This window comes from Plecotus auritus (genome assembly GCF_963455305.1).
Source record: "Plecotus auritus genome assembly, chromosome: 8".
NCBI classification, from domain to species: domain Eukaryota; kingdom Metazoa; phylum Chordata; class Mammalia; order Chiroptera; family Vespertilionidae; genus Plecotus; species Plecotus auritus.
Genome location: NC_137782.1, coordinates 127,245,392 through 127,260,182, shown reverse-complemented (window position 1 = coordinate 127,260,182; position 14,791 = coordinate 127,245,392). Strand labels below are relative to the sequence as shown.

The window sequence follows — 14,791 nt, the reverse complement described above, 5'->3', positions numbered from 1 at the left end:
GGAGGTACAGAATTGTTATTTTTTGAGTTAGCTCCACTCTAGATGACCATACTGCCTGTCACCTTATTACTCTACTGTGATTATAAGCCTCTATAGGATTTAGAGTCAGCATTATCCTAATTTTCCATTTCTTTCTCCTTTCTGAGAAGGTGCACTCTGACTTGCTACAGACATTTAGCCAATTTCTCTTTACATTAAAGTCCATCAAATTATAAACACATTAAATTATCAAATCTATTTTTGCCTTCAGAACGGACTGATGTGGTTTACAGATGAGAATTAATGTACAAATGAATCCTAGGGTATATCTTGAATAGGGGTATTGTCAGACAATTATCAATTAATTTTAAATAAATCTTGTAAATCTTCCCATCAGAATCTGGGACAGACTGAGTTGTGTGGCTCTAGGACAAGGGCCATTTCCCCCCCAAGCACCCAAGCAGTGCAGAGTCCTCCTTTCACATAGCCAAATCTTAGTCTGCTTGGGCCTGATGGACTATATTGGCCTCACCCTAACAACTCCCTGAGACCTTACCCCACCACAAAAGTGTGTGAGCACCCAGGGGGTAGCAGCTAGATTTGGTATACCCTGGGACATTTACTGAGTGGCCTCAGACCCAGCACTGACACTGGGTTTGAACATTTAAAAAAATATATTTATTACTGATTCCAGAGAAGAAGGGAGAGGGAAAGAGATAGAAACATCAATGATGAGAGAGAATCATTGATTGGCTGTCTCTTGCACGCTCCCCACTGGGGATCAAGCCTGCAACCTGGGCATATGCCCTTGACTGGAATCGAACCTGGGACCCTTCAATCCGCAGGCCAACACTCTATCCACTGAGCCAACCCAGATAAGGCTGGGTTAGAACCTTTATCAATCTGTTGAATATCACTCACCTTTACCTGATGATTCACTATAAACCTACCTCATGCAACTTGAATACTGCCAGAGGCTCAATCAGTAACTGAGCCTAACAGACTGCTGGCAGGCAGGGCAGACAGAGGCAGATCATGGGGTCTGAGGACTTTTGCTGACCTGTCACCAGGCCCAGTGCTGGTAACAGCTGGCCTTAGTGCACAGCTTTGTCCTTCCTGTGCACACCCATGCCCAGCAGAGGAAGCCACAAACTGTAGATCACTTTGTAGCTCCAAACAGGTTGCCCAGTGCTAGTCACAGGAAGCATCTGACATTGACCTGCATGATAGCCAATGTCAGAAGCTCAGAAACAACACACGCAGTGGCCAGCTTCAGACTACACAAGAGCAGGAAACAGTAAGCTCCACAAGAGGCATATCCAAAGGGAGATCTCTGCAGGCACCAGACCCTGCTGAGGCAAATTTGGCGTCATGTGGTCAGCACCCGCACAGCAGTTCACATAGCATGATCAGAACTGAGCCTCGCCTGGCCAGCGTGAGTCAGTGGTTGAGCATCAACTTATGAACCAGGAGGTCGATTCCTGGTTAGGGCACATGCCCTGTTTGCAGGCTCAATCTCCAGTGGGGGACATGCAGGAGAAAGCCAATCAATGATTCTCTCTCATCAGTGATGTTTCTATCTCTCTCTCCCTCTCCCTTCCTCTCTGAAATCAATAAAAACATATTAAAGGAGAAAAAAAATTGAGACTCACAGTCAGCCAGCCTGAAGGTTGACCCCATGCATGAACAGGCCAATGGCAATCAAGACTCAATTACAACAGGAGGGCCTACATCACCCACACAAGGGACATTTCTGGAGCACCCAGTGCAGGTGCCACTGGATCACACTTGCTACATAACACCATCCTATCAAGACTGGGAGTCATAGCAGATCTACCTAATACATAGACACAAACACAAAGAGGCAGCTAAAAAGGGGAGACAAAGAAACATGTCCTACATCAAGAACAGGAGAAATCTCTAGGAAAAAAAAGCTAAATGAAATGGAAGCAACTTATCAGGTATAGAGTTCAGAAAAATGGTTAAAAGGATGTTAAGGAACTTTTTGAGAACCACAACAGCATGAAAAAGGACATGGAAACCATAAAAAGAACCAGTCAGAAATAAAGAATATAATATCTGAAATGAAGAATACACAGGGAAGAGTAAACAGTAGGTTAGATGAAGCAGAGGATCAAATCAGTGATTTGGAAGACAAGGTAGATAAAAATCCCCAACCAGTGCAGCAAAGGGAGAAAATAGTTTAAAAAAAAAATGAGGATTGTTTAAGAGATCTTTGAGACAGCGTGAAGTGTAACATCTGCATCAGAGGGGAATGAACAAAAAACTCTAACAAACAGGATAGAAACAGGCTCATAGATAGAAAACAGACTGACAGCTCTCAGAGGGGATGCAGGGTTGTGGGGCTGGGTGAAAAAGGGGAAGGGATTAAGCAAAAAAAAAAAAAAAACAAACCCCAAAAACTTGTAGACACAGACATCAGTATGGTGATTACCAGAGGAAAAGGGGAGGTGGGTGGAGGTAGAAGAGGGTAGAAGGGGGATAAATGGTGATGGAAGGAGATTTGATGTGGGGTGGTGAATACACAACACAATATACAGATGATGTGCTATAGACTTGTACACCCGAAACCTATATAATTTTCTTAACCAATGCCACCCCAATAAATTCAATTTTTAAAAAAAGAACAAAATGCATGTAACCAAACTGGTTAATTTTCACTCTCTTTCCCAGGCCTCTGGACTCTGATCCACCCTCCAGTGTATCAAACAAACAAACAAACAAACAAACAACACTTGCAAGTGTCTCAGGATTGACTCAATTGGTGTTGATGTGCATTCAGCAAACATAACAGCATAGAACAGCGGTTCACAAAGTTGAAAACACACACACACACACACACACACACACAAACGGCCTTTCCCCAAAGATCGCATTATGTTTCCAAGGACACAAAGAACCCTGCGATATAACCTAGTGGTTCTCAACCTTCCTAATGCCGCGACCCTTTAATACAGTTCCTCATGTTGTGGTGACCCCAACCATAAAATTATTTTCGTTGCTACTTCATAACTGTAATTTTGCTACTGTTATGAATCGTAATGTAAATAGCTGTGTTTTCCGATGGTCTTAGGCGACCCTGCTGTAGACAGAGGTAGGCAAACTTTTTGACTCGAGGGTCACAATGGGTTCTTAAACTGGACCGGAGGGCCGGAACAAAAGCATGGATGGAATGTTTGTGTGAACTAATATAAATTCAAAGTAAAGGAGCGGAGGGGAGAGCAAGAGAACCGGATAGAACAGCCGGATCCGGCCCGCGGGCCGTAGTTTGCCCACGGTTGGAGACCATCGGAAAACACATTTACATTACGATTCATAACAGTAGCAAAATTACAGTTATGAAATAGCAACGAAAATAATTTTATGGTTGGGGATCACCACAACATGAGGAACTGTATTAAAGGGTCGCGGCATTAGAAAGGTTGAGAACCACTGCCCTAGAGGAAAATATCAGCTTCGGGGATTTGCCAAAATCCTACCTTACTCTTTCCAGAGGGGCCAGGAGATGTAAACAGCAAGCCCTCCTTCTGGGACCCTGGGGTTGCCTTCTATTGCTTGTTTTCTCCTTCATGAGTGGAGTGGCATTTCTCACTCTTTCTGTCATAGGATGTTCTGCTACTGTCCCCATCTCTCTTTTGGAAACCTTCTTAGAGAGTCTTTGAACATTGCTCATTGAATTCTTGTTTTAAAACAAGCTGCAGTTAGTAGAGCTAAACTATTCCTGGACATAGTATTTCCGCCCCCCCGCCCTCCGCCCCATGTTTTGGGATTAAATATTATTTTCTTTCTCCTTAGAAGGAATGAATCCTGTAAAAGTTAAAATCCTTATCTCAGAAACATATAGACCAGTTCTCTGCCCCCTCCCCTCCCCGCGCAGAATTTTTTAAGAATCAGAATTGGCTGCAAAGGGTACTATCCAGAAACCACCCTGAGAAAGTCCTCAAAATGTTTCCTCTTTGGAATGAACCAACAGTGCAGATCAGAGGATGAAGGACAGAGGATTTGTTGTGGATATTAAGTGTCTAGAGACAAATTTCTACCATGATTCCAATTTCCTAGAAGGCTTGGAGGAAAAACACCCTTGTCTCCATTTAGCTCTCTTATAAATACTTTGAAAGCTAAAGTGGTAAGTATTATAAAATGTAACTTTAGTAGATTAAAGATGGCTGCAAATTCTTTGCTACCCCTTCCCTTTGAGACGTGGAGTCAAATTTCCTCCCCCTGGGATGTGGGCTGGCCTTAGTGACTTGCCTGAGCAATAGACCATGACAGAAATGCTATTCTGGGGTTTCTGAGGCTGGGTTTGAAGAAGCCTTACAGTTCTGTCCTGGCATCCTGGAGGCCAGGTGTTCTGAGCGAAGGTCACTCTCTGAGACCACAAGGCTGTGAGAAGCCAGAGGCAAGTGGAGAGGCCCTAAAAGATGAGACACCACATGGAGGCAGAGTGGCCAAGGAGCGCTGAAACCAAAAACACGTGAGTGAAAAAGTTAGGTTGAAAGAGCATCTTCCATGCCCACTTGGCCCAATTAATGCCACATGGATCCGAGATGAACTCCAGCTGAGTCATTTCTGAGTTTTTCTGAACTGCAAAATTGTGACCCCAAATAAAAAGCCTGCGTTAAACATTGCACGTTTTGTAGTAGTTATCCATAGACAATAAACCAAAACAGTAACCAAGTCAAATATTTAAAAAACAACAACCACGAGTAGATATTTAATGAGCTGAACCAGAGTAAGTTGGGCAATTTTTACAAACCCATGCAGTTTTAAATACTATCATCCAGATCACTAAGGATCAAAGCCCCATAAGTAGCTAAAACCTAGCCTGGAAACCTTGTCCTTCAAGAAGATCACAGATACCACTGCAATCTAGACCGGAGGGGTGTGCTTCGCCAGCATATCTGCCCTCCTGAACCAAACTCACATTACATTTAGACATCACCCAAGACTGCAGTGAATAGCTCCTAGTCAAGCTTGGCAAGATCCCAGAAATATTGGCCAAGCAGAATCAAATGCCAAAATTGCAGCCCAGCCATTATTTAGTATTTCTTAATCAAGTTCATTGCAGTCTATGTGCACGTAGGATACAGTTAGCGTGCTGTGCTGACATCACAAGCCTTAGATTCTAAGGTAACTACATGCCTTCCCCTATGAACATATATTTATGGATAAAACATTTTCTACTTCTGAATGAACATCAACAAGAAAATCCCTAAAAGGACAAAAAGGAGAAACTCTGAAAATGTTATCTAATTTAAAGCTCCCAATTTTATTGCACCATTCTTTCTATTGTTTGATATATATGTTTTTCTACAACATAGAGCAGTGCCAATTTTAAACAGCCACTCGAAAAGTATGAAACAATTAGCCTTCCATTTCCAACATGCAATTTCAGCTTTTACTGTGCTTTAAAGAAGCGTCCTCCTCTTGTGACTTTTTGATGCCATTTCTCGACCGTCTTGGCCTGCTAGGAAAGAAACACCCACTCGCTGGGCAAACAGGTCAAAGAAAGTAGATTGCTATTTTTTTGTTCTATGCTAAGAACAGAGAAAATCCCAGGAAATAGCTAGGTCTCAAACCAACTATTACGTTCTGACAATTTACTTTAGTTATGGCTTTGAGAAATTTAGAATTCTCTTTTCCCCTTCAATTTAGATCTCTGCTGGGTAGTCAGTCCACCCATGCTGCAGCCTCCATCTCAGCCTTCACACTCTTGCTGTTGAAGGATTTATATCAATGGGGGTTTCATTCTGATCACCTCTTGACATTTGCAGGAAGGCTTTTTCTGTCCTTTGGGTAAATGAGTGAAACACCAGTTATACCAAAAGATAATTATGAATGAAACTGTAGACATTTGAAATTCTGAACAGCACCAATGTCCAACTTTTGGTAGTTATCTTCCTCTTTTCAGGTCCAAGGACAGCTTCCTTCCTAATTTGGGGATAATCTTTAAACCAATCACAAGTTGAGTCAGGAATCTACAGAGAAGTGAAGAGTACCTGGGTCTGGTAGAAATTTTTTTGGCAGCTTGATTTTGAAAATTGCATGAGCCAAATCAAATTTCTAAACTGGAAACTGCCTTTTCTACTGTGGTGTCATTCGACTTCACAGTAGTTGCCAACATTATTTCTCTGTGGTGAATCCCTGTTTTAAACCACCATCTTTATGAGGCACCAAGTCTCAATGGTAACCCACAAGTGCCCACTGTGGGAGCAGTATCTCTCTCACTCATTATGGTCTGAGGGATCATTTCTTTCCACTTGGCTTCATAACATTTGCTTGTACAATTCTCCTCACTCCAGTCTGTAAAGATCCTCCCACTCACTCTGAGCATCTCATCCAGGGCCCCTCACTGGGACTTAATAGTACATGTTCTTTCCACAAAGAGGAAAAAAAAAAAACCACCACTACCCAGTCTCAGAGCTTCCCAGTGCTTTCTACCTCTGTTCTTGTTTTTAGATTTGCAATCTGTGCTTTTCTATGACCAACTCTAGGTCCAGTGAATTAAATGTGATTACATTCTCAAGAATCACTCTCTTAGGGGATATGCTGCAGGGTACCCCATTCTGTTTGTGAGGCCAAGTTGTTGGTTCTGACTTTGAAGTGGCTACTGGACTCAGAATTAGTAAACTATAGCTGTAATAATGTCATAGAAAATTATGTAGATACAGTCCAGAGGAGAAGTCATTTCACCCAAACCTAAGTCTACATTTATCCTAATGAGGCCCCCAGGACTGGTTCCTTGGTGCATACAGACTTCCTGGTCTTTATCACATCCCATTGCACTGTAATTGTTTAGCAAGCATGTTGGGTCATCTTAAGTTGCTTGTTACATAATATCGTAGTAGCGAATTTGCTTGTCTTAACTCAGTGGTGTCTGGAGCAAATATATAACCACGCTTTTAATACCTACAACTGGGGTTAGCAGTTGCCTGCACAGTGCTAGTTTCAACCTACAAACTCAAGCTCATATAATAATATTTGTACATAGAGCTGACCAGTTCTACAATAATTTTCCTATTGGTTTAGTGGGTACAAGAAACTATTAGAGAATTTGTAGGGTTGCCTAAGAGTATTATAAGAATATGGCATCTTTATGGAACAGTTGGGCAGAATGAGCAAAGAAGAGAGCCTGGAATATATTAAGTGCTCAACTAACATTAACTATAATCTATATATATATAAAAGCCTAAGCGACCATCTGACCATTCAACTGGTAACTATGACGCACAATGACCACGAGGGGGCAGCCGCTCTGACCGGTAGCTATGACACGCACTGACCACCAGGGGGCAGACACTCAACGCAAGAGCTGTCAAGCTGTGTTGACTTGGCAGCTGTGGTTCTTGGGTGATGCACCCGGAACCAGAGAGAAGGGAGCCCAATTCTGGGGTGCGTTACCCAAAAACTTCCCTCCCATAATCCAGGACCCCTCAGGGGATATTGCAGAGCATGTTTCGGCCTGATCACTGCAAGCCAGGCCAAGGGACCCCACCGGTGCATGAATCCATGCACCAGGCCTCTAGTAATAATAATAATCTGCTACAATCATATTCTCTGATTGTTGCCAAAGGTGGATATTAATATTTTCTTCCTTGTAGCCATTCATTTGAATTTTTAGGATGAAAATACTGAAATATAGTTCTAAACAGGAGCCAAACCCAGCAGATATGGATTCCACTAAATCCACACTATTCTTTGTTAACAGTGGCTGTATGAGAGTACATCAAAATCCTGGCAGAATACATAATGGTCTGAAGAAATGATTAATTATCAAAAAAATATTTCTGTGTGGAAATGGTATACAGGAAATACTAAAGAAAAAAACCTAAATGTCAGTCTGTATTCAGTGAGCTTAAGAACTCCCTCCTACTCCAAATACCCTAATGCATTTTCCAAAAGCAGTGATTGAGTATTAACTGAATTGAAGAAAAATGGTAGAGCTGCCAAATGAAATTTTGTGACATATTTGTGAATACATTTATGTTATCAAACATTAATTCAAAAATATTTTATGGGTATGCTATAAAGAGGACTTCCTAGGTCAGAAATTTACTTAAACTTTAGATAATTGGGTATGGACTTCTATTACCCTCCCCCCCGCCCCCAATAATGTACTTATATATAAATAAAATGTTCTTTCAAAAAATAACTTCTACATAAATAAAGTACATGCACATCATCTAATTTCCATCTTTGAAGCCTTTGAAAAATGTTGTGTTTATAAGGCAAAACCATGGAAATATTATCTGACAAGACCTCTGCAAGCTCTTAGCTGTCAGGGCACTAAACACCACTACAATGACATCTCTGAAGCAATTCAGAATCGGTGGCTCAAAAGGCAGGAAACCCTGGAACATGGTCCAAACTCGAAGCCGAGGATTGCTTCACAAGGTATGCCTTCTTAATGAGATTGTTCAACCTGAGCTTTTATGAAAATTGTTCCAATTAATAGTCTGATATGATGGATATGGAATCGTAGTTATGCATTGCCATTCCGGTTCACTTTGTGCAAGAGCAATCATCCTTAAAGGCTCATAATTTCTTTTAATTGAATATTTCATTACCAGGCAAGGGTACAGAGAGCAGAACTAATTTTCCTTGCCTTTTATTTAGCCCATTTGATTTGAGAGTAAGTGCTTATGATGTAGGGCTAAGAAGCAATCATTATTCCTGTCTCTAAAATTAAATTGCTGAACAATAGAGAGCAAATTATTTTAGGTTCTATGCCTCAGTTTCCCTTTAGGCAAAGTGAGTTTTTGACAATGAAATTTCAAAAATAAAAAAAAGCAACATTAATGTGAACAGGCTCTTTCCCACTTAAAGCCTAAATGTATTGTTATTCTTATTAAGAAAACCTATACATGTTTCACTTCCTTTATCTCATTTTCCAGTCTGGGGCTGGCTGCACTTCACTCAGTAAAGTTTAAGATGGTGGAAAAAAACAGCCGATGAGGATTAGATAACTTTCAAATTAGTCCTGGTTCCATCATGTACTTGGCCATGCATCCTTGGCCAAGTCATGGGGCTGCTTCAAGACTCATTTCTCAGTGGTCCTTGTGTCCTATTTGCCCTCACCAGGCTTTGCGGAGTAGCTGTTTATTGTCTGTGCTTCACTACAGAAGCATTCCATCCCTGATGATATGCAAGATTATGGGGTTCCTTAAAGAGAAACGAGGATTAACCCTGCCGTGTGTCACATCTGTGCTTACCCTAGTCAGTCACTATCAGGGCCCAGGCCTCCCCTGTCACCCAGCATCATTCTGACCCTCATTCGAGGGCTGCTCTTTACCTTCCCCAATCTTCCCGCTCTGTGTTCCAAACTCCCCTCTTAATTCCCTCTGTAATCTGCCAGCTCTCCAATTCTCCAATCACACCACTGTTTACCATCTACCCATTCTCTCCTGATCTATTCTTCTCCTTGCTCAGATCAAATGCACTGTGCTATTAGAATCTTTTCCTTTCAGATAATCATAATTCTCTTATATCTTTCCCCCTCTATTTTACTTTTTGAGGAAAACCTCAAACCTTGGATAAATGCTGCTGTATATCTTCTTCATGTCTACACCTAGGTGAATTGAACATTACTGGGGAAAATCACATGGTTAACGCTTCAGTCTACCTTAATCATCTCCAGTCTCAATTTGGCACCTAATATAGCCTCCAAATCCAAAACCCATTTCTTACTCCCTCATTCAGCAGAAAGCTTGCCTCAAATTTTATGGAGAAAGTGGTCTTAAAAAACAAACTCATATTTTCCCACCAGGAATTCTACAAACCTTTCTAAATTAATTTCCATCTTCTCTTTGCCTCCTCCTCTTGAAAGCAAATTGTTCCTTTTTCTTCTCTGTTGAATCATTTAATTTACAACTTCCTTGTTGCTACATTTAATTGACATATTTCTGTCCTCAACTCTATCTCAGCATTTCCTTTTCTCTTCATGGGAATTCCGATGATGGTTTTATAATTATTTCTTGGTCCCTTAATCTATTTTGGATATCCTTCCCCCTCTGGTGTTTATGTTACCTGAGGCAGGAACATGTTTATCCTCGTATTGTTTCCTCCCGAGGGGCCTGGCTCATTTCCTGAGCATTGCAATCACTCTATAAATATTCATTAAATAATGAATTAAATAATGAATAAAGAAAAAAAAGGCTTATTTAAAGTTAATTTAAGGGTCAAATAATATTATGTAGGTCAAATCACTTTTGAAAATATTAAGGTGATAAAGCAAGGCATTTGTACTCCATTTCTGTTCTGCAATGAGTGATCGGCCTGCGACTATTCTCATCCCTCTATCATGTAAGCCACCTTTTTGGCCTCATTCATAAATCTTCACAAATTCTATCTCAGGCAGGAAGCCTGCACAGACCAGGTTGGTCAGGAGAAAATTCTCATCTCCCTCACATACTTATGCCTCGCAACTGTCTTTCCCACATGTCCAATTTTGTTTCCAAGATTTTAAAAAAAGTGACAGTTATGTGGAAGAAAACAACAACACTAGAACCTTAATTAACTCTAAAGAATTAATGTTAATTTTTTTTCATTTGTGTACATATGTTTTAGTTTTCAGCATGGGGTTGGGATGACTTTAAGGCTCCATGTACCCCATGATATTTTGGTACTTTTAGCATTATGTGGGATGCAGGCTTAGCCACGAGACAGGCCTAAATGTTTAATAATGGAGGACTCCTTCCTTGGTTAATAGGCTAATTTGAACTAAGGTATCCTGCTTGTGGGGTCCTTCAGTTCACGTGGTTAAAATCCATTCATCATGGCTCCTTGCTCTTACGAGACAGCTTGTGTAATTGGTATATCACACACAAGGTCCCTTGTGAACTAGAACCTCACTTTCTTTTCTTTCTTTCTTTTTTTTTTTTTTTTTATTAAGGTATTATATGTGTACATATCTTACCATTGCCCTCCCCGACCCCACTCCCATACAAGCCTTCACCCCCAATGTTTTATATCCGTTTGTTATTCTTATATGCATGCATGTAAGTCCTTCGGTTGATCTCTTATTTCCCCCACCTCTCCCTAACCTTCCCGCTGTAATTTGACAGACTGTTTGATGCTTTACTGCCTCTGTATCTATCTTTTTGTTCATCAATTTATAATGTTTTTTATTATCCACAAATGAGTGAGATCATGTGGTATTTTTCTTTCATTGACTGGCTTATTTCACTTAGCATAATGTTCTCCAATTCCATCCAGGTTGCTACAAATGGTAATAATTCCTTCTTTTTAATGGCAGCATAGTATTCCATTGTGTAGATGTACCATAGTTTTCTGATCCAGTCATCTGCTGACGGGCACCTAGGCTGTTTCCAAATCTTAGCTATTGTATAGAACCTCACTTTCTATCTATAATTCATTTTACTTTTTTGTGCCTTTATTATATCCATCTCCAACACCTCTGGAACTTCGAAAAATGATGGCTTAGCGCCTATAAACCGAATGCTCTCTCATGCCTTTCCACTTTGTTTATCCCATGCCTTCTTCCTGAGAGCTCTCAGCCTTTTCTTTTCCTTTTCTCTAAGAAAACAATTATTCATCCTCAAGAATCAGTGCAAACTTTACCTTCTCTATGAGTATTTATTTAACCTCCCTAGAAAGAACTAAGTGCTCCTTCTTTGGAGATGTCATATCTTCAGGATATTCTTGTGAAATATCCATATCTATATTCATATTCATAACTCCAGGTGTGCCACTGACATCCTATTCCATGTGAATTATACTTCTTGGAGTACACAGGACACAACCTTGTTGGCCAGTTTTGGTGATTATCTATAACACATTTTTATATTTCCTATCCATGTCGTATGTACTTCACATTGGAGACTTCCATCCTCAGGTCTTTTCAGGACATTCTTGATTACCTGTATGCTTTTTATTGCAGCCTCTATGTTTACTGCTTGTTCCTTATTGTAAAGGCACGTATCACTACTTGCCTCATGCTTAAGTATGGTAAAATTTCTACAGTAACCACTGACCTCTCTACCCATTCCTGCTTCTGTTTCTCCGTTGGTTACCTATTTTGAGATACAAGACAAATTGTTACTTATAGGTCCTCTCGAGCCTCAAGACTAATTCACAGCTTCCTTTTGCTCTGAATCACAAACATTGCTCTAATCATAGAGTCTAATGGGTAAAGCCTCCAAGGTAAGAGTCAAGGCAGTCTGAGTTAAAATGTGGCATGTATACTAATACAGATGTTTCATGCCTACTGTAAACCTGTACACAGTTCAGCTCAGTCTGCAGGGGTCCAGCTCTGTTTCTTGGTCTCACTGAAATGTCAACTGTAATTTAAAGCAATCAGTCAAGATTTAAAATAGAGTAAAGCAATTGTAGGTCTTGGGGTCAAGGTTTGGAAAACATTTATGCTTCATTGGAAACCATGTCACTTTTTAACAAGTAGTGTCCCCCTATAAGTGCAGAAATCAATGTGTTTTTTTTTTGGTCTCTATTTATTTGAACATTCTATTTAATAACAATTATTCTTCTGCTGGGCGCCAAATATTAAAAAGCTGAAGTGGACAAACATTTCCCTTAGATAATTTGCCTGGGGTTAGCATTGCCAGTTGGCTAGAGGGCAATGATAATAAAGCCCACATCACAGGTTTTACAGGAATATCCACCAGTAACTTTGCTCTGGTATAATGGCCTCAATAACACTTTTAACCCTGGAGAATTGATTTATGATTGCTAATCCATGATCTCAATAAACACTTAGAGGGGATATGAATATATGTATGCAAAATCCACTAGAACTAATATAAAAACAACTTATGGTTTTACTTAACAATAGAATTTACTTTATCAACAGGCTAGGTGAACTTGACCAGTGTTAAGGCATTAAGTATAACTTTCATGTTGATTGTGCTCCAATCTCTGTCTCCCATTTCTGCTAATGATAGAATGACAGAAACTTATTTTTTATTCATTTTTTTTCTGTAGACATTTGTTGAGGAACAAAGGACAATGACTATACACGATTTTCATTATATTACGTTTTCAAAAGGCATACTTAAAGTTCAAGGAGGGAAACAATTCTTTGGATGTGTTAGCCTCCAATAGTCTCATTGTTAAGGTGGTAGTATCGACCTGACATCAGGATGGATTTTTTTTTTAGTGTTTCTTCATCATGGTATTCAGTAGGAAAGCTTTGCAAGTGTGTGTTCTCAAAGAGACAGCCCAGACAAGTGGCCAGGGGTATGGGTAAGGAACTCTTTGCCTGGGTAAGAAGGATATTTATGAGGTGGTGTATAATGCCATGATCCACATGGGATTAAGGCCATGAAAGATTACACACACCTCAGGAGGTACTCTTCCGCCTACCTTAAAATATCCCTCTTTATGTAAGAAGGATCCTGAACTTTTTAAACAAGTTTTACCCATTAATGAATCAGGTTGCATTGAGATCTCAGGTATTTTCATCCCCTAACTTGTCAAACAGGAACAACTTAGACTTTTAAGGTCTCCATTTTCTAAAATTATTTTTTTAAGTGCTGGGACTTGGTCAGATAATCTATCAGGACCTTTCAAATACTAAAGGCTGTGATTATCTGAAACAGGTAATTATGGGAGTGACAGGGACATTTCGCTTCTGGACTAGCTCCATTATGAGCCTGTTATATCGACAGGACACCAGGTTCACCGCAGCAGAGTCCAAAAGACTCATGGGCTGGGTGGTTTCCTTGTAGATTTTGGTCAGCTATTCTCACACAAGAAATCACAGAAAAACCATCTCATCATGCTCACAGTGGGAGAGCATTATTGTACTACCTAAATTAGGCCAAGGACTGAGCCACAGTGGGGACTGAACTGCCTCTTTAAAAGCTGCAGTCTCCCCAAGTCAGGGTAAAGGGCACCATCAAGGGAAACCCGCATCAAGGCTAATGAGGATCTGACTGAAAGCTGCTAGGGGACTACTTTAGAAACACTGCCTTCCTGCTAGTGCCCGAATCTAAATGCTACCATTCTCCAGGAAAATACTTTACCCGTGCCTCCTCGCTGCTGCCAACCCACTAACACCATTCTGAGGGAAGAACAAGAACAGGTGCCGGCTGGGTGGGTCCCAGCCTTCCTTACCCTTTCACCTTCGTGGTGGGGCTCACTGCAGACCCACAGAGATCAGCTGTCTGTAGAAATGACCTTGGAAGGGCCTTGTGGTGCGCCTGTAATTTTTGTTTGGTTGTTGGTTCAGTGATTCCACAGTAGACTGTAAGCTCCATGAGGGTAAAGGTCATGTTAGCATTTTTGTTTTTCCCACCATATACACTCAGTGTCTAGCATAGCCCCTGGATCATCACTGGAACCCAGTAAATGTTTGTTGGGCTAATAAAAGGTCTTCTCCAGATTATCAGGAAGCATTTGGCTAGCCTAGGAGGTAGGTCTTCTGTACATCATTCTGTTTTTGTTGTTGTTCATTGAACAAATATTGAGCACTATTACAGGTCATGATGCTGCGTATACATCGACAAACAAAAATGATTCAGAAGTCCATCTCCTGCTTATATTCTAGTGATGAGAAACACTTCTTTTTAACAAATAAAAATTTTGTATATTTCAGGGGTATAATGTGATGTTTGATATTGTGAAGTGATTACCACAATCAAGGTTGTTAACCACCCATTACTTCACATAGTTACCTTTTTGTGGGTGTGTGTGATGAGAACATTTGAGTTTACTGTCTTAGCAAATTTCAAGGGTATAATACATTACTAATTATAGTCAGCATGTCACACAGTGTGGGGTGAAAGTAGGCTTACAGTTGTGAGTTTATTCTTGT

The 14,791-nt window shown here is 40.5% G+C and overlaps 1 pseudogene across 1 annotated transcript in view; it reads right to left on the bottom strand.

Annotated features, from left to right (window-relative positions):
• The window catches only part of LOC308256674 (neurofilament light polypeptide-like), a 43,254-nt pseudogene extending 29,005 nt beyond the window's left edge, over nt 1–14,249 (bottom strand). Inside the window, exon 1 of the transcript in view lies at nt 14,092–14,249. The product of the transcript in view is annotated as a neurofilament light polypeptide-like (transcript). The remainder of the gene's footprint in view (nt 1–14,091) is intronic.
• Between the last annotated feature and the right edge of the window lie 542 nt (nt 14,250–14,791).